This window comes from Passer montanus, unplaced genomic scaffold, assembly GCF_014805655.1.
Source record: "Passer montanus isolate IOZ18808 unplaced genomic scaffold, ASM1480565v1 scaffold67, whole genome shotgun sequence".
In the NCBI taxonomy this organism is placed as follows: domain Eukaryota; kingdom Metazoa; phylum Chordata; class Aves; order Passeriformes; family Passeridae; genus Passer; species Passer montanus.
In genome coordinates, this window is record NW_024371815.1 from 3,682,233 (window position 1) to 3,700,424 (window position 18,192).

Genomic DNA, 18,192 nt, shown 5'->3' on the forward strand with positions numbered 1-18,192 from the left:
TCAAACAATGCAGATTTTATATGTAATTATAATGAATATGCAGATGTAATGATATGAAGCAGTGGTCTCCTGCACTGCTTAGAAAATATAATCCTTATTAGCTTTACTTTGAAAGAGCTTAAACACTTGTCCAAATATCCATACAAGGAGAGGCAGAGTAAGGATAAAGCAGAAAGATGTTTCTGTGTCTGCTCCAGGAGCAGCTGAAGGACTTGAAGGATGAGCAAAAGTGAAGTAAGGCCTACCTGAAGGGTTAAAATAAAAAAGAAAGGTAAAAAAAATGGGGGATGGATGACAACAGAAACAGTGTCTGGAATCCTTGGCACACATTGTGCTCTGAAGGCAATGGTACTCCAAAGAAAGTCACTGAATTTACCCAAATCAGGCTTGTGAAACATTTGCCTGGTAAAATAGTCTAGCAGCACAAACAGCTCAAAGTCTGGGCATTTGTGCCACAAAGACAGCTAACACTTGTCCCCAGCTTTGACATGTCAGGAGCTCACAGGGCTGGTCTGAAGGGTTAAAATAAACAAGAAAGGTAAAAAAATGGGGGATGGATGACAACAGTGACTGGAAACAGTGACTGGAATCCTTGGCACACATTGTGCTCTGAAGGCAATGGTACTCCAAAGAAAGTCACTGAATTTACCCAAATCAGGCTTGTGAAACATTTGCCTGGTAAAATAGTCTAGCAGCACAAACAGCTCAAAGTCTGGGCATTTGTGCCACAAAGACAGCTAACACTTGTCCCCAGCTTTGACATGTCAGGAGCTCACAGGGCTGGAGGTGACAGGCATCTCGGAAAGGTCTGTTTTACCCAACTTCTCTCCAAGGAAGTCCCAGATTGATTCCCCGAAGAGAATTTTTCACAGCATTTGCAAGTGCTGCTGTCAAAACCAGCCGTGAAGCGGTGTTGTTGGGTAAACAGCCCCTTTCCTCTGCTGCTGTGCTGTCCCTCCGCGGGGCTCCCGCCCGAGCGAGCGCGGGGAGCGCAGCGCTGCCAGGGAAGCTGGGCAGAGCCCACACACCGGCTCGCCCCCACCAGCTGGAGTTTCTTCACGAGTGGAGCTGCTCTCGCCCCCCGGGGCTGCGGATGCCCCGCGGCAGCGCTGCGGGCCCGCGGGGAGCGGAGCCAGCCGCGCTCTCCGCCGCCTCCCCGGGAGCATCCCTTCCGAGCGGCTGCATCCCCCAGAGCTCCTTCCAAACCATCCCACCGTCCTGCGGCGTCCTGCCCTCCCCTCGCCGCTGGGGCTTGGGCTGGATGGAATTGGTTTCAAAGACCGGGCTTAATGGTTTTTAATGCTAGCTAAGTGAGCGGGTTGAGATGCTAGTGTCGAAATGTTTTGAGGAGGGAGAGAATTCTGGGTTTCCTGTTATTTGTCTTGCTTCACAGAATCCCATTTTTTAGTGAACAGATGGAATATTTTTGGTTTGTTGAACATTTTGTCATCACTATTCAGCACCAGCTAACCTGCCAAATGCTCTTGAAAAATACACAGTTATTGCAGTCTCTGGTCTTCTATTTTACAAGAGCAACTTTGCTCCTTGGTTTCCATGAATAAAAAGAACTGTTTATTTTTCTTTTTTCTTTTTTTTTTTCCCCCTTCCCTGCCTTAAGATCCACAGACTATTCTCTATTGATATAAGTGGCAAAAACTCATTCAAAGTAAGATAGATGTTAGTCTGCCAGAACAGGAAAACTCTTGGATGAAACCAGCAGAGACTGGAATTTCTTTACAGGGAAATCTACCCCATTTGCCAACAGTGATCAACAGCCAAGGATAACTGTGATTAATTTTTTTTCCAGTTGAAGGTGGGTGGTGGTTTCTATTAGCTTTTAAATGCAGAAATACAAGGAGATTTGGGTCAGGGGCTCTGCTTGCTCTAACATACCTCTGCTAATGCCCTTGTTTGCTTTCTGTCCTGCTGAACCAATTAGCTTGTGCTAGGCTGAGAAACCATTTTTATGGGGCAGAATTGTCTCCTGTAGAAAAGCAGGCTGTGTTCCATCAGGACGTAAAAGAAGATGGACCTCACATGGCTGACTTTGGTAGGACATTCCCCTGCTGAATAACTATGGTGGTTAAAACCTGCTTTCTTTGCAATTTGGGTTTGTCAGGCTTAATTTTCTGTTTTGGTTTTTTTTTTTTTTTTTTTGGGTTTTTTTTTGTTTGTTTGTTTGTTTTGGGGTTTTTTGTCATAAATTATTATTTTCACAGTCTTTTCCAATTCCTCTGTTTTCTACTGTCTCTTTTTCAGAAATCTTTAAATTGTAAAATCCAACTCTGAACACAGATTTCAGATACAAAACAGACACTGATTTTCATTCCCTGCTCCTTGGTGAAAAAGGATAATACTTCTGTCATGCATTTGAGTAGGCTTTATATTGTAATATAGCCACCATTGCTTTTTAGAAAATCTGGCTACAGTTTGCTACCAGCCTCTAGTTCATCTCTCAGACTGAAATGACAGCAACAGAGAAGACCATCTTATATTTTTACTGCACTATGACCCATAGATGGGTTTGTTACCTCTACCTCTGTACTGAATCTGCCCAAATTCAGACCGGGAAGCCAGCAGAGAGCTGCAGAGCAGTTGTCAGTTTGTTTGCATCTGTCATCCCTGATATCCCTGAAAAAGAAAAGAACATGAGCATGGCTATACAACAAAACTAAGACAAACAATATTTTCATGAATTATGTGCATGTTTCCACTGGAGAAGTTTTGGTCTAGTTAACAGCAGAGGAAGTCAGTGAAAATTTTATTTCTATGCCTGGCACTGTGTGGGGTCAGGAATATTTTGCAGTTCTACAGCACTTTACGAGCAGAATTTCCTAACAATATGGCCAACTCATTTTCCTGATTCCCAGTTAAAACACTCCTATGGTTCTTAGCTGTAAATGAAAGAAAAACCTCAAGAGACACACTGGAGAGAGTGGGATTCTGCCCTGATTTTTTAGGACTACAAGAGGAAGCTATCTGAGGAAGGAATATTATATATACCCTCCCCTACCATCATGGTAGCACATCATGTCTGACATTGGTTATTACAAGTCTTAGAGAAGACTCCCCATGCTTCAGGAAGGACAAAGGGAAGAATTTTCTTTGGGGGATTTTGATTCAATAATAATTAGTTGCAGAGAAAGAAGTTATAGAACACCAGATTAAAAAGGACCTCCAGGACCATGTGGTACAACATCAGGACTTTTAAGCTTGTAAATTCGTTTAATTTTTTTCATTTTTCTCAATGATTAGGATCCAAGACAAACACTCAGGCAACCTCCTACGTACTGCTACCCAAGGAAAAAAAGATGACACTACAATTTAAGTAATTAATGTCTCATTTGTGAATTCTGATTCAGTGAATTTATGAATGTGCTTTATTACGAGTACTCATTACATTCCTGCATAACTGACACCCAGCAGACATTGGCAGACCCTTCCCGCATGTGTCTGTGACCGTGAGCAGCAGAAGACTGCTAAATATTCACACAAGGAGGAGCATTTAGGGATCGTGGTGTTGCTCACTAGCAAAAGGCAATTTTGTCAGTGGGGATTGGAATTTCAAGGTCAGAAATGCCAAGAAAAAAATCAGTAAATATTGAGAGGAAGGACATACAGGGAAAGAGAATTTCAGGAAAGAAAATGGAAAAAGAGGGTCTGCTCATGTGGAAGAGACTACTTGTGGCTGTTAAACCAGCTGAGGTGAATGTTAAACCACTTAGATCTGTTTAAACTCCAGAATGTGGAAAAAAGAATTCACCTGGGCAGTGTTAATATATGCCCCAAAACTGACATGACCTTGAAAAATTTACAAATGGTGAGAAAACTGAGGTAGCTAAATGCTGGCTCCTCTTCTGTTGCTGAACATTATGCATTTCTTCTCTTTTCTACCCAGGTACAGGGACTGCAACATTTAAAATCTCAGTAAATGCAGGTGTATGCCTCAACTAGCACATGAAAGAGAAGGCCACAAGCCTTGAAATTATCAAAAAATGAGATGCTTTGGGAAAGTATAGTAGAGAAAAAGCCTGAGAGGAAGCCAAGAAAAACAGTCAAGTTTTTTACAGGAGTATGGTGAAAATTTACTTAAGGCACATGGAATTTGGTGGGTGTGAGCCCAGCACATCAGGACACCCTGAACTATTCCTGGGTTCTTCATCCTTGCGTGTAAGGCACTGAAAATCTGCAGTATCAGATTTGATCCTATGCATTTAGCTTCTTTCATCAATTTTCTGAACTTTCTTAGAAATCCTGAATGCTCAGTGCTCCCTCTGTGAATAATTAAAAACCTTTTGAGCACTTTCAGGTATTTATTTGAGTATTTGATTTGGAGCTGGAGTCTTCTATCTATTTTAATTCAACAAAGAAAATATGAAATTATTTTTCATAAAGTGTTGTGGTCAATAAATTTTAAAAACAGAAGGGCCATTACTGTAAGCCTATCTACTGCAGAGCACAGACACAAAGAATTCATCCAGTAATTCAGAATTCAAAGTACATCTGAACATACCTTAGTTAGTCTCTGTCCCATAAATCAAGAACTTTAAGTTTTAGTATGTCTTAATCTGATTAATGCTCAACCAAAAGCTGTCCAAGTTACCTAATGAAAAATTTAATCTGTCAAAAATATGAATTCAACAAAATATTTTTTTTTAAATGCAGGACAGTTTCCAGTTTTCTCTGTACAGAATAGAAAAAAAGTTTGGGGTTTTCTTATGGATGAATTTTTATTTTCATATTCCATTTAATATTAGCTTTTTATTTTAAATAGTAAAGGTAAATAATTTTATTACTCTAAACTACTGAAAAAAATATTTTCTTTAACTTAGACTGGTTTGGGAAGATTTCTGTTGAATAAACCAAATATTTATATATTCTAGTTTAGGTCAAACTCATTTTTCAGAGACTCTAAAAGTCCTCATAAGAAGGAATACTACCAATAGTTTTTGAACTAGATCCAGGTAGATGAGATTTGTGCTTTTAAATTCATATTTCTGCCTCTGAAATTCTATTTTAAAAAAACCACTTATTCAGTATTTATAGTATAAAATCACTATATGTTTAGTGTGTTTCCTATTATTGCCATTGCTATGACATTGATTGCAGTTGCATTAATGAAATATTTTCTGAGCCCAAATTTAATCTCACTTTTACCACTGTAAATACTTCAACAAGAGATAAGAATTAATGAATCAGTATGCTCACAGGCAGCACTGATTGTGAGAGACACTACTCTTGGCCTCAGACAAAAAGAATTGCTGTGTGTTTTGTTATGAAGATCACATTGCACAGATCGATGAATGCCTCGCTGGAAGTTCAGTCTGGCGATGGGACACAATAGTCCCAAGGACCAAATGGATTTTCCTGCTTCCTTTGTAGAGCCATGGGGCAGAGGCTTCCTGAAAACAAGAAGCAAATCAGTAGAGAATGCTGAGATGTGATGCTGTTACCAACCATTGCTTTGGAAAAAACTGTCAGAAACACCAACACATCCCAGCTGCAGCCCAGAGGACAGGAAAGCCAGAAGCCTGCTTGAATTTCCATTTTGACCTACAGTCACAGAAGTTCAGGAAACTAAGGTTTCTATGGTTATTTCTAAATTATTTTAATGTAGTAATTAATTTTTATAATCACTAATGTAAATTATTGTGTGAATATGTGAGGGCAAATGAACTCCGTTTTCTATTTTTCTTAGTTAATTACAAATGTCTTTCACCTGCATTGCTTTATACGTGTTAATTTCTGTATCTGGGTAGTAGTTATGGTATAGCTATAAATGTATCAGTGTACAAAAAGGTACTTACAAATACATTGTATTTAACTGGCTCTTCAAAACTGTTTTTTTCTTGGAGCGGGAGGAAAGATAAAACTGTATAAATTTCACTGTGACAAATAAGGCAGTGTAAGATGGTCTTTTTCAGGAAGTACAAATAAAAACCAGGGTAAAAAAATCCCTTAAAATTTAAGTGACATTTATTTTAATCTTATCCTCTTTGGTCCAGTTTGACAGACTGCTGCTGTCCTGTTAGATCAACATTATCTCCCATTTATGGACAGCAAGAAGAAAACTGCCTGAGACCTTATGTTGCTACTGAAACCAGATTTCTCTTTCTTGTAAGACAAGTAAATGCAACTACCAAGATGGAGGAAACTGAATAAAATTTCAGCTTCTCCCTCTTGTTGCATCTCTTCCTCATCAGCCACTGCTGGAGAAATGAGTCCAACCCAATAACCTGACAGGACAGTCCAATGCTGCCACGTGTGTGCCAGTGTAGCTGGTGTGGCTGCTCTGCCTCAGCAGTGCCACTGACAGACACAAGCCAGTGACAGATGACTGAACAAGAAGACTGGAACGTAATAACATTCAAAAAAAACCTCAAGAAAAACCAAACCATAAACCTCAAAACATATAATACCTGTGAGTTAAAAAAAAAAAAACAAAACCCCCCCCCCAAAAAAAACCAAAACCAAAGAAACCAAAGAAACCAAACAACAAAAAACAAACAAAATCCAAAATCAAACCAACAAAACTGAAAAACTAACCAAAAAACACCCCAAAAAAAGAAAGCTACAGAAGAAAAGCAAAGACCATGGCTGTTATCAGGACACAGCCAAAGCCAGGAAGAGAAATCACTTCTATCAACTTCCCTCTCTGTGTCATTGCTGATTTCAGAGAGTGGGGGAATCAGAGAAAATTGGCAGCCAGAAAGCAAAGAGAGAACAGCAGGTGTGGTGTGAAGGTCTCACCCATCCTTTCACTTAATCATATACTTAAAGTTAAGTGGTTAATAAATCATAGAATTGGTTTGGGCTGGAAGGGACCTTAAAGATCACCTTGTTCCAAGCCCTGCTGTGGACAGGGACACCTACTAGGACAGGTTGTTTAGAGTGCCATCCAACCTGGCCTTAAATCAGGCCAGAAAAGTATCTAAAAGCAATGGTGTTTGGCTCTGTGGAAAATTATCCTTAGCAGTTTTCTCTGCTGTACTACTTTATAAAACTTTTGAAAATCTAAAGCCACCCAAATGATGGAAGAGCACCATTTCTATTGACCTTCAGAAGTTACTTAAGGGCATCCTCCAGTCCCTGTGACAATCAAGAAAATAGCTTTTCAGCAGTAGACATGGGCTGATTGTTGCTTTTCAGTCTTTTTCCCAGAGTAAGATGCTTTGAGCCTGCTCTCCTGCTAAGTCAGTGTCTGTAACTCTGCATGGTGTGCAAGCCATGGTCTTAAAGTCGTGGTTGTCAAGAGGACAGCCACCTTTGAAAGGAACCAAACAGGCAATTAAACATGTTAATTATGCACTGTGTGATTATTAACAATTATACAGTCTTTGGACTCCTGTGGGCAATACCTGGTGAAGGGCTGGCAGATAAAAATCTCCAGACCAGCTAATTCTTGTTCTGCTGTTTCATCCTATTTCAGAGAAGAAACACTTTCTCCTGCCATAGGTTGTCTCAGGGCAGCATGCCATGCCCCAGAGAGCTACCTCCAGCACTGTCCCCAAACGTCCCCAGCTCTGCAGGGCCAACTGGAAACACCAGGCTGTGAACAGGCAGCAGCACAAGGGGTTTTTCATTCTCATGGGACCCCAGTGCCAGCCCAAAGAGCCAAGGTCCTGTACATGGCCCCTGTAATGGTAACGAAGCTTCCTAGTGCCAGCACCGAGAGCCTTTTGGTCAGCTGGGGAGACCTTTCTGGGGTGAAATGGAGGGAGTTCTGCTCCCATGCCTATTACTGAATTCTCCACAAAAAGTGCAGGCAAGGATGCCAATTAACGCTAATTGGGTTTCTTTTTTTTTTTTTTTCATATGTGGACACGTGTCCATTAGGAATTTGATTGATAGACTGAGACAAGTGAATCATTTTGTTGTTGCCATAAAGTAACCATTGTACCATTTGGGGTTCTTTAAAAGGAAAATACAGCAAGTCTCACCTGCTCCCAATAAAGCCAAAGAGTTTTGTTACCAATTTAAGAGAGAATTTTGTCTTTGGATTCTGAGCACTTTACCTAGAGGTGAGTATTGCATTGTCCTGCAGTGCTTTTTATCCAGAACACCTCACTGTAAAAATAATATTGTCAAACACATTGCTACTGATCTTAGCAACACCTTGTGCTTTCTCTGTAAACACACTTTGATTTTGTTTTCTTGATGCACAATTTAAGAAGACCAAGATTGAGCTTTATGTCAACACTGAAGCTGGCTTTCAATTTCTTTGGAAAAAACCACCTGTCATTGATTCATCATGAGCTGAAGACTACAGGAGTATATAAGCTTCTCTGGTGAGAAACCACTTAGTTTGGTCACAGGAGGAAGCTGACAGCTCCATTATGGGCTTGTCAGAAATCAGCTGCATTTTAAAGAGGACACCAGGCCCTGGGTCTCCTGCTCAGCACGAGGCAGTGAAGGAACAAACACAGAACAAAGGGGGGGGACCCCAAATGCAATTTTCAGCTGCTCACCCAGAGAAGTAGGTAGCCTGCCTAAGGCATCATTCTTACACAACTCTCTCGGCAGGGAAACTGGTTCAGAAAAATGCTGCTCATTTGGCTTTTCTTTCCCTGACCCATGGTCCTAATGTGTGGATCATATGCAAAGGCAAGATCAGAAATGACAGATCGGTTTTGCTCTCAGATATAGTCAGGTAGATAAATAAATTCAGCTCAGTGAGTTTTGGCATTTAGGATCAACAGCTGGAAAATTCCTTTTAGCACTTCCTTGACATAAGTCAGTTGATAAACAGGAGGGTTTTCTCTCAGGGTTGCACGAGGGTCCCTGATCAAGCCCCAGCTCTCCCCAGTTTGGAGCACAGAGCCTAGCCTGCTTGAGAAAACTGGACAGAAATCTGGCCCTTGAGGATTCTTATACATTTTGGTCAGTAAAAGTGAGGCAAGGCTCTGGGAAAAATACAAATTTTTTGCTTCTATATATCCATTTTTGTCAACAACTTGATTTTGACTGAAGTAAAATATAATGCACAGAAATCTAAGAAGTTTTATTCAAATTTATTTGAATGTTTCTTAATACCATGCCATGAAGAAAGACCGAAACCTCATAAGAAAAGCTACAGAGTTTGGTGGACACAACAGAAAACCAAGAATGCTGTCAATAGCATCCACTGGAATCAAGAAAAATCCCAGAACGCAGGGCGAGTTTTTTCTTCCTGCCTTGGTGTCTTTCTTCAACAGAAAGGTTGCTAGTAGAAACAAACTATCTGCTAAATTCCCATAGTCATCCAGTCACGGGATGGTGTAGCAGCATTTCTCCACACTTTGCCTTGCCTGACCCTGGCTGGATTCATGTTTACCCAGCCCTGGTGCCAGTGGCTTTCTGTAAGGAAAGATGTGAGTGCTATCTCAATGCTCCCCTTAGGAGCCTGATGATCACGAAATCACTCAAAGACTATGAACTCAGTGATCTAAAATTATAAATATCTGCAAAAAATACCCCCCAAATTATTAAGTTTACATCCCTGTACAGCAGTACCCCTCTAACAGAGCATTGCTTTGCTGTGCTCAAGGAAGAAACATGTTGAGTACTCAGTGGATTGTCCACAGATGAGGTTACCAAAGTAGGCATTTTTCTTTCTCTGATGCATTAAAAAATCCCACCCATTTTTTCTTACATGTACTACCAGGTCAGTGACTATGTAACATCTATTATTCTGTACTGTGGATGAATTTCAGTAATAATGCTGGATGTACAATTCTTGAATAACCTCAGAGACATTCCTTACCATTTACACTGGCACTAGCTCTTGATCTGTTGCTGCTAACACTGTATTGTTCTTAATTATGCAGTACCTAAACTTGCCAAAATGGTCTTTTTTTCCCCATAAGTGATTCATGCACACATTTATTGCAGATGTAAGGATAAAGCACTTTAAAGTTGCTTTCTTCCTTAAATAGATGTTTTCCCATCCAGGCTGGGTCATGGTGCCTCCCAAAATAGCATCTCCTTTAGGCCTGGGCAGAGCTGACAGCTGCTGGGGCAGTAATCCCAACCCCAAATGCTCACCATCAGCCCCTTGGGGACAGTAGTGCCACCAGCCAGCACAGAGGGGCTCACTGCTGGGTGACATGTGGGGAAACATCAGCCTAAAGTAGGGGAGATGATCCTCAGCTTTACCTAAATTTCAGAGAAATGCTCAGTTGGTCCAGGACAGATGCATGATTGCCAATATTTCACACTCACAAATGAAACCCTGCTGTGTTGGGGGTGTGTTCAGTCATGGACTGGAAGTAGCTGTATTTTCCAAATTTTCCTCTGTTTTTTAAATCACTAAGGGCAGTAAGTGAAAAATACACTGTGTTTCTGTCTCCCAGGGAGCTACAGGGAGAGCAGGGCTCTGCTGGGTGTCCATGAGGATGGATGCCCCATGAGGAGAGCAGCCTGTTGCATGCAGTGATGAAGAAACCCCACCCATAGTAAAACTCTTCAGTATCTGGAAATAAATTAAGCCAAAGGTGTGAATCCTGTTGAACTGAGCAAGACCCTCTGGCATTCAGGCTGCAAGCAACACACAGCCTTTGGGAAATGCCTTCTGTGGCTCTCACCATGCACAAGGGAGATCCAGCCAGCCTCAGGATGATGTCCAGCAGCATCCTTGATCAGAGGCAGAAGACCCCCCAACCATCAGTATCTTTATCTCACATGGTTCATGGTGTGCTTCTCCCAGGTGATCAGCAGCTGCAGGAATGTGCTGTGTCTGTCCCTAAAGCAGCCACTTCTTGGAGCCACAGCCACACAAGTGCTTGAGTGCCAGCCTGGGACAAAAGAGCCCCTGGCTGGGGTAAGCCAGACTGGAGCCCAGGGTGGCACACACTCTCTGGAAGCCAGAAACCCTGATTTTTACTTTGGTATAAGAAATACTGGGTTTTCCCCCTTCCTAAAGTCTGCTCACATTACCTATTAAATACTTATGTCAACATGCCTAGGAAAGCCTTCAGACCTCTCTCTGCAAACCACAGTCACTGGGCAACTGAGTGCCTTCAAGGGATGGACACGTTTGAGGCAAATATTCAGGTGGGACAGCAGCTGCTGCAGACAGCTGAGCTGTGGTTTTATGGATTTGATGGATTTTATGGGATTGTTTTTAATGTGGATTTAATGTTTTCTGGAAACCATGAAGTTTCTGTAATATCTTTTCTAAAGGCAAGATTGCTGTTTTTCATGAATGACCTTATTGATAAGATGAAGTGGCTCCTGTGGCATCACACATGGGAACAGAGCTTTATTACTGCTGAAAAACCCAACCATCCAGGCAGCAGATTGAAAGGCTGCAGAGGTTTCAGGTTCTATTGAGAATTTTGGAATTATTTAAATGTTGAATTGTTGAGGGAATAAACTGTCTTTTTATTCTGTGTTTGGAGAGATGTTAAAGTATTTTGAAAAATACCAAATTAAAAAACCCATCAAAGTATATTTCAATGAAGGCTATTCCGTTGGCTCTGCTTGCTTCATCCCACTGAACAAGACTTTAATAAAATATCCTCATTAAAAGCAAAAGCCATTTCCAATACATTTTAATCTCTTCAACGTAAGTTATCAATGGATACTATCTCCCTTCAAAAAAACTCAAACAACAAGAATACTCCTCAAATCTTTGTATTCATACCCCGATTTGCACAAACCAGAGCTGATTTTCAAAGAAAAAACCACCACTTTTTAAGGATTGCATAACTTCATCTACAGTCTGAAAATTCTTTTAATCTTTGGATAAAATTATTACAAAAAAAAAGTTATTCTCATGTAAAATATTCCAAAATGAAGGTGCAAACTTACATAATTTGTCTTGCAATTTAAACACAAGATTACCTGATCTCTTTCACCATCATGTCAATAATATGAGGCATGTAATGACGCTGAGTTTGTAACTCCAAAATTCAACAGTATTCAGTTTCTGAATGCTGAGAGGTGATCTATGATAACAGAGGATGTAAAACAATACTAACAGTGCAGAAATATAAATCTCACTGAGTTTTTAAATGGTATGGAGGCTATTTAGCTGCTAGCTGTGAATTTACAGCCAGTCTCTTCATAAAATATTTTGTGTGTGATTCCAGTGAGAATCTTTATGTGCATAAAGACACTGTGAAGAACTGTAAGAAACTGAGGATTTGCCCAGGGAACAGAAAGCCGAGCAGAGCAGCAGCTTGGAGGGAGAGGGATGCTCTCTAAAAACACAACAAAGCTTCAAATTAATGTTAGAGACAGCTAACTAAGCCAAATGAAGCCTTTAAGTAAGGGACAAAAGCCACTCTTACTCACTGTGCCTAGAAAGAAGTGTTTAAATTAGTAGGTCAGATCTTACCAAACTGACCTGCCTTGGGCTCTTCCCCTATGATCCGTGACACTGACATCCCATCCCACCCAAATGCCCAGGCAGGGATCCTGTGCCAGGAGGAGGATTTCTTCTGCTCACCTTGAGCACTACTTCCCAAGTTCCCAACTGGCCAGAAGGTGCTACTGAAGTCAAGTCATATTATTCTTTCTATCAGATATTATTACTCTCACCTGCCACTGAACTTTTCATGAAGAAACCATTCAGAAAGGTCATCATATTCCTTAAAAAAATACCCAAAAACCAAAAAACAGCTATGATGATCAGACCAGATTTTCAATTTTATTTTTTTTTTCCTCCCTAAAAACAGTGTAAAGCCTCATACTGGGGTCTGGCTGAGGGGGAGATAATTTTCTTCACAGCAGCCCATATGATGCTGTGTTGTGTATTTGTGCCCAAAACAGCATTGATATCACACCAGTGCTTTATCTATTACTGACCAATGCACAGCATCCATCAGATTCACAGCATAAAGACTTCCCTACCTTTCAACTCTGCCCCTTCAAGAGGCAAGGAGGAGGTGAGCAGGGGTTTGAGAGAGGACACAGATGGAGAGCCAACCCACAAAGAGATCCTCCAGATTGCGTAATATCACACTTGGCAATAAAACTGCAGAGTGTTTTGCCAAAGAAGCTGTTGCTTGATGACTGTCACAGTATTGTTCTGCTGAAAGCGATGTAAATATAAGCACTCGCTTTTTTTTAAAGTTTTTATTGCACTTATTGAAGTACCTTTATCTCAACCCATAAGTTTTCTCACTTTTTCTCATTTCAGTTCTTACCACCATCCTACTGAGGGGGAATAAGGAAGAAGCTCACCTGTCTGGATGAAGGCTCACCTGTCAGGCAGGGTGAACCTACAGATTTCCACAGATTCTCCAGTCTTAATCCAGATACCCCCAACAGGGTCCCTCACTGGAAAATCCTCTCTAATATAACAATTCTGTATCATGCCTCCCCAGGACACAGTATTTTGTAGGAGGTACAGATTTCCTTTGAATTGGGTCTATTTTTCACCACAAAAAACATGTTAATTTCCATTTAGTAGTTCATTATCTCCACTTAGGCAAGTTGAAACTCAAAATATCAGTTTGAATAAGGACCATATTTTTGCTCTTTAGGTTTTTTAAATAATTTATTCTTACAATAGTTTCATTTAATAATTTATTATTATGAAGTGCTCATAATTGGGATTAACTACTACAAAAACTGCCAAAAGGGCAAGACAACGGGGTACAAGGGACCCTGGCTGCTTTCAAGATGCATTAATGATAACTTCTTGACACCCTCCTGTTGAAGGGACAGGTGGAAGGAGACAGCCTTCTGAATCTCATCCTTGCAAATGAAGAAGGGCTGTTCAGGGATGAGAGGGCTGAAGGCAGTCTTGGTTGCAGCAACCATGAAATTGTGAAGTTGAAGGCCCTCAAGGGAAGGAAATGAGCAACTGGCAGAAACACAACCCAACAGGCTCTGGCACTTTCACGTACCTGCTTGTCAAAATCCCATGGACTTTTCTCCTCTCTTGGAAAATAAGAATTAAGAGTCCCAGGAGAGCTGGCTGATTTTCAGCCTCCTTCAACCTTAACAACAGTCCAATTCAATGTGTGGAAAATTAAACAAAAGCTATGGGAGACATCCATGGATGAATAAGGAGCTCCTGAAGAAATTAAAAAAGAAGCCAGAACAGATGACCTAGGAGGAATTTAGAGACTCTGAGCATGCAGGAGTGTGATCCTAAATTTGAATTTGCCAGCAGGTGAAGGGAGGCAATCATTCTTTTCAGCCCAACAATGGCAGGATATGTCTGGAGTGTTGTGTCCAGCTCTGAGCTCCCCAGGATGAGACATGACCTTATTGGTGTGAGGGCCACAAAGACAATTAAGGGGCTGAAATAGCTGTCACTACACCTGAAGGTGATTAAGACACCTCTGGTTCTGACAGTGGGTGATGGGGTTTAGGGGTTACAGGGGCAGTGCTGGGCTGGCAGTTGGACTGGATGATCTTAAAGTTCTTTTCCAATTTTGATGATCCTCTGAGAAGCCAAGAGATCTGGAACTGTTCAGCCTGGAGAAGGCTCCAGGAAATCTTATAATGTGTAAACAACACTCCTGTGAGAAAAGATAGTGAAGAAGATGGAGCTGCACACAGTGATGTCCAGTGAAAAGACACAGTAGGTAAAAATTGAAATACAGAAAAATCCATTTAACTATTCAGCAACTTGTTCTGACCATTTTGAGCAGGAGGATGCATCAGACAGCCTCCAGAGAAACTCATCATAATAGAGGAACAATCAATCTGATAAGGACCTTCACTAACACGAACTGGAAATCAGTGTAATAAACAAGTGTGAGGAGAAGAAATGCAATGAAACAGACATATTGAAAATGGAGAGAAAAATCTCTAGAACACAATGACAGATTTCACACTCAGAAGATCTTGGATCCAGTCTCGTTTCATTTTCTGGCTTTAATTAGCCTCTTATGATGGAAAATTTTAGCAAGAATTCCTCACCCTAGACTACCCCCTAGTTAGCAAGGGGTGCAAGAGCCCTCACTCTGTGGCTGTGCTTCAATTCAGATTAGAAAATTTGTCTTCCAGAACTTAAGAGCATAGTTTAACTGTTGATGACTCACTGAGCTGAATCAGCTGACAGGACACACCATGATAAAGGAGCTCCTAGAGATATTCTACATACAGTATGGATTGTCAGGCCTGACATTCTCCCGAAATCTTGTAAATAGAAGGTAGAAGCATCTGCCTGCTTGTTTTGTTGCTCTTCCCACAAGTCCGGGATGGGAATCTTTTGGGTTTTTTTTTTCTTTTTCTTCTCTCTAGGGTACTGGCTGGGGAACTTGAGACTCCATGCTTCTTCTGAGGACAGCTAGCCTCAAACCAGCTTGGCAGTACTGCAACAGGCAAATCCCACTGACGACTTAGGCATCAGGTACAGATACTCCCTAGGGAGAAAAACAAACATTATTCTAAATACCAATTCTGTTCTCACGTTAATTTAAAAGAAACTTTTTAAACATAGCCATTGGGATAACCCTATTGTTATAATGATTCAGAAATGGGATTAAAATCTTCATGCTATTTCAGAATTCAAATATAGCCACATATTTCCTTAGTTCTAGATCCAGCTGCCATTAAAAAAAAAAATAAAATATGGGTCTTAGAGGAACATTCAGCCTGGTTTTGATTTGTGGCTTTACCTGGTAGTACAGAAAGAACTGGTAGAAAGAAAAAGTACACTCATCACTGTATTTTGTTTCATTTCCAGCCAGCATGTGTTTTGCAGCTTCCCATTTCAAGACAAAGGCAAGTTTTAAGGCCTAACTCCTCCCTTTATCTATACAGTTGCTAGTACCCAAAGATGCTACAACTTATCAACTTCATAGCCACACAGTCCTGCCCAGAGATGCATTCTGGAAGAGCATCCCTTCAAAGCTTCTGGAACCAGTTCAGAGATTAATTCTATTAATTTGCTTTTTCATTTTTCTCCAGACTATTAAATCCAACAATTAACCCACCACCTAGAGGGTTGTTTCTCCCCTCCTGGCTGAATTAGGCCATTGCGTGAGAAGGCTCCGGCACAGAAATCCACGTCCTCTGCAAACAGACTGCCTGGAGGTTTAAGAGATTGTACTGGATGTGTCAGTACAAGATTTACTTCTGGCCAACTGTTCCAGTAAATAATAATGTCTCCTCCAGACAAAACCATCCAGAAAGTGGCACGGAGCCTCCATTTCTTATCCTCCTCCCAGTGACAGACCCTAGCAAGCAATGCCACCAGGCGTGGCTGCCAAGGGCTGGTAAATACCAGGATTTATAAACAGCGGTGAGAGGGACTTGTAATGAGATCAATGTCGAGGATTGCAGTAAATGGCCTATAAAGCAATTTTTAAATGGGATTTCCTGCAACAAAGGCCAACTCCCTACAACCTTTTCCAATAATACGGGGTGAAAAGGATTGGATTTGAATTGTAATACCCGATACTGAGGCGAGGACAGACAGCTTTGTGCTCTCCATACGGCCGGCTGCTCAGGCGATTTGTTAATCTCTCATCGGGAAACAAAAACTTAAAATAAATCTGTACAGGTACATCCAGCCCCAAATTACTGTACCGGAATAATTCGTTATTGTACAATTGAAAGGGGATGGATGATTCTGTCCATTGTTTCATGTTATTATATGGAATATTAGACGGAATAAATTAAATGAGAGCCAGCAGCAAGCACAGCCATGTTTGTTTCCCTTTCCCGATTCTATCTTGGATGTAATTCTCAAAAGAAAAAAAAAAAAAGTAAAAAAAAATCAAAATTACCGAAACAAAAAGCGAATAACCTTTGTGAAAGCTGTCGGAAATAGATGTTTTTCGTTCAAACATTTCAAGGCACTAAAAAGTCCCTGCAGAGGCTTAGGCAAAAGATTTCTTACCTGTGAAAAGCCCCTGCATTTCTCAGGGCCGTTTATCTCTCCTCCTCCCGCAAACCCACTCTCACAGCCAAATAAATCTGTGATACTTCACCGAAGGAGCAGGGGCTGCGGCGCGGAGGGGCTGCAGCCCGCCCGGCTCCGGGCAAACCCGGGCATCCTCCCAAAGCACGGAAAGAGACCAGCGAACAGCCCTGGGCTCTGAGCTGCCTCCCCTCCACCCGGTGCAGGCTGCCCTAGAGGAGCACGTCTCCTTTGCGCTCTATTTTCAGAGCCGCTCCCTCCTCGCTGAGCGTCTCTGCATCGAACGCAGCCGCCGCTTTGCCCCTTCTTTTTACGGTTAGATCCACGGCAAAACCAAATTTCAAACTACTTTAAAGATTTTTTTTTCTTCACTCCCCTTAGGAGAGAGGTTTTCAGCAGAGAAAGCGCCTCTTTAGGTACATCTGGACGTGATTTTCCAGCGCCGCGTTCCCATGAGCGCCTAGTTAAAAATAAATCAAAGACAGGGAACTCAGAGAAAGGAGTTTTCGTATTTCGCCGCTGCCCAGGAGGTTTTCTGGTCGTTAAACTGAATTTATAACACTTGGGGATTTCTTTCCACGTGGGGGTTATTAGCGAGGTATTTAAGAGCTATTAGCGCGAGGTTCGTGATTGTTAATGTTGATGCCTATTTAAAGCTACATGTGACTTCACAAACTTAAGTTATTAGCCCGCTTTCCCTAAAATGGGGAAGGTATCCTTAGGAAAAATTAGCACTCCCTGCGGCGGGGCTTTTGGTGCCGGGATACTGCCCGATGGTTGTTTGGAAGTGTAAATCCTAGTAGAACCTTAATTCCACGCGTTTGGGGATGACTTTTTATTTTCTTTTATTTCTCTTTTAAGAAGAACGAGTGTTTGAATTGTACCGACCGGTGGAAAAATTTCAGCAAGGTTATGACGTGGGACTTACCGCCGCTGCCAACAGCACACCTGAATGTTATATGGAAAGTGAAGAAATCACAAAGGCAAAATCAGAAACGACAATTGTCTTTCTGACCTGGCTCCCTCTTTGTCTTTAGCCCTTGTCCACCGCCTTCACTGGGATGGGTGTGCGTATTTGTGTTGTTGGCTTGGTTTAACTTTTTTTATCTTTGAACATCCCCAGTGCTGCGGGGGATTTGCTGCCACCGACGGGGCTGGGGCGAGCCGGCTGTCCCTCCCAGGATGACACATCTTGTGGCACGGCCGGGGCTGCGGTGACCAGAAAAAAAGTCCTATTTTCCCACCTACAAACAGCAGCCACTCTCCGGGGGGCTCAGGGGTGACTCCCACAGGCCTGTCCGGACTGCCACTGACCGTGAAGGCCAGCGGGTGTTCCTTCCTCCTGTCCCCTGGGAAGGGGACCCAGGTCGGCCTGAATGTCTGCT

The 18,192-nt window shown here is 41.7% G+C and overlaps 1 long non-coding RNA gene across 1 annotated transcript; it reads right to left on the bottom strand.

Annotated features, from left to right (window-relative positions):
* Positions 1–15,173: 15,173 nt before the first annotated feature.
* Positions 15,174–17,320, bottom strand: LOC120511598. The gene is made up of 2 exons (XR_005629768.1): positions 16,787–17,320; positions 15,174–15,305 (listed from the first exon to the last, which is right to left on the bottom strand). It is a non-coding gene; the product is annotated as an uncharacterized LOC120511598 (long non-coding RNA).
* Between the last annotated feature and the right edge of the window lie 872 nt (positions 17,321–18,192).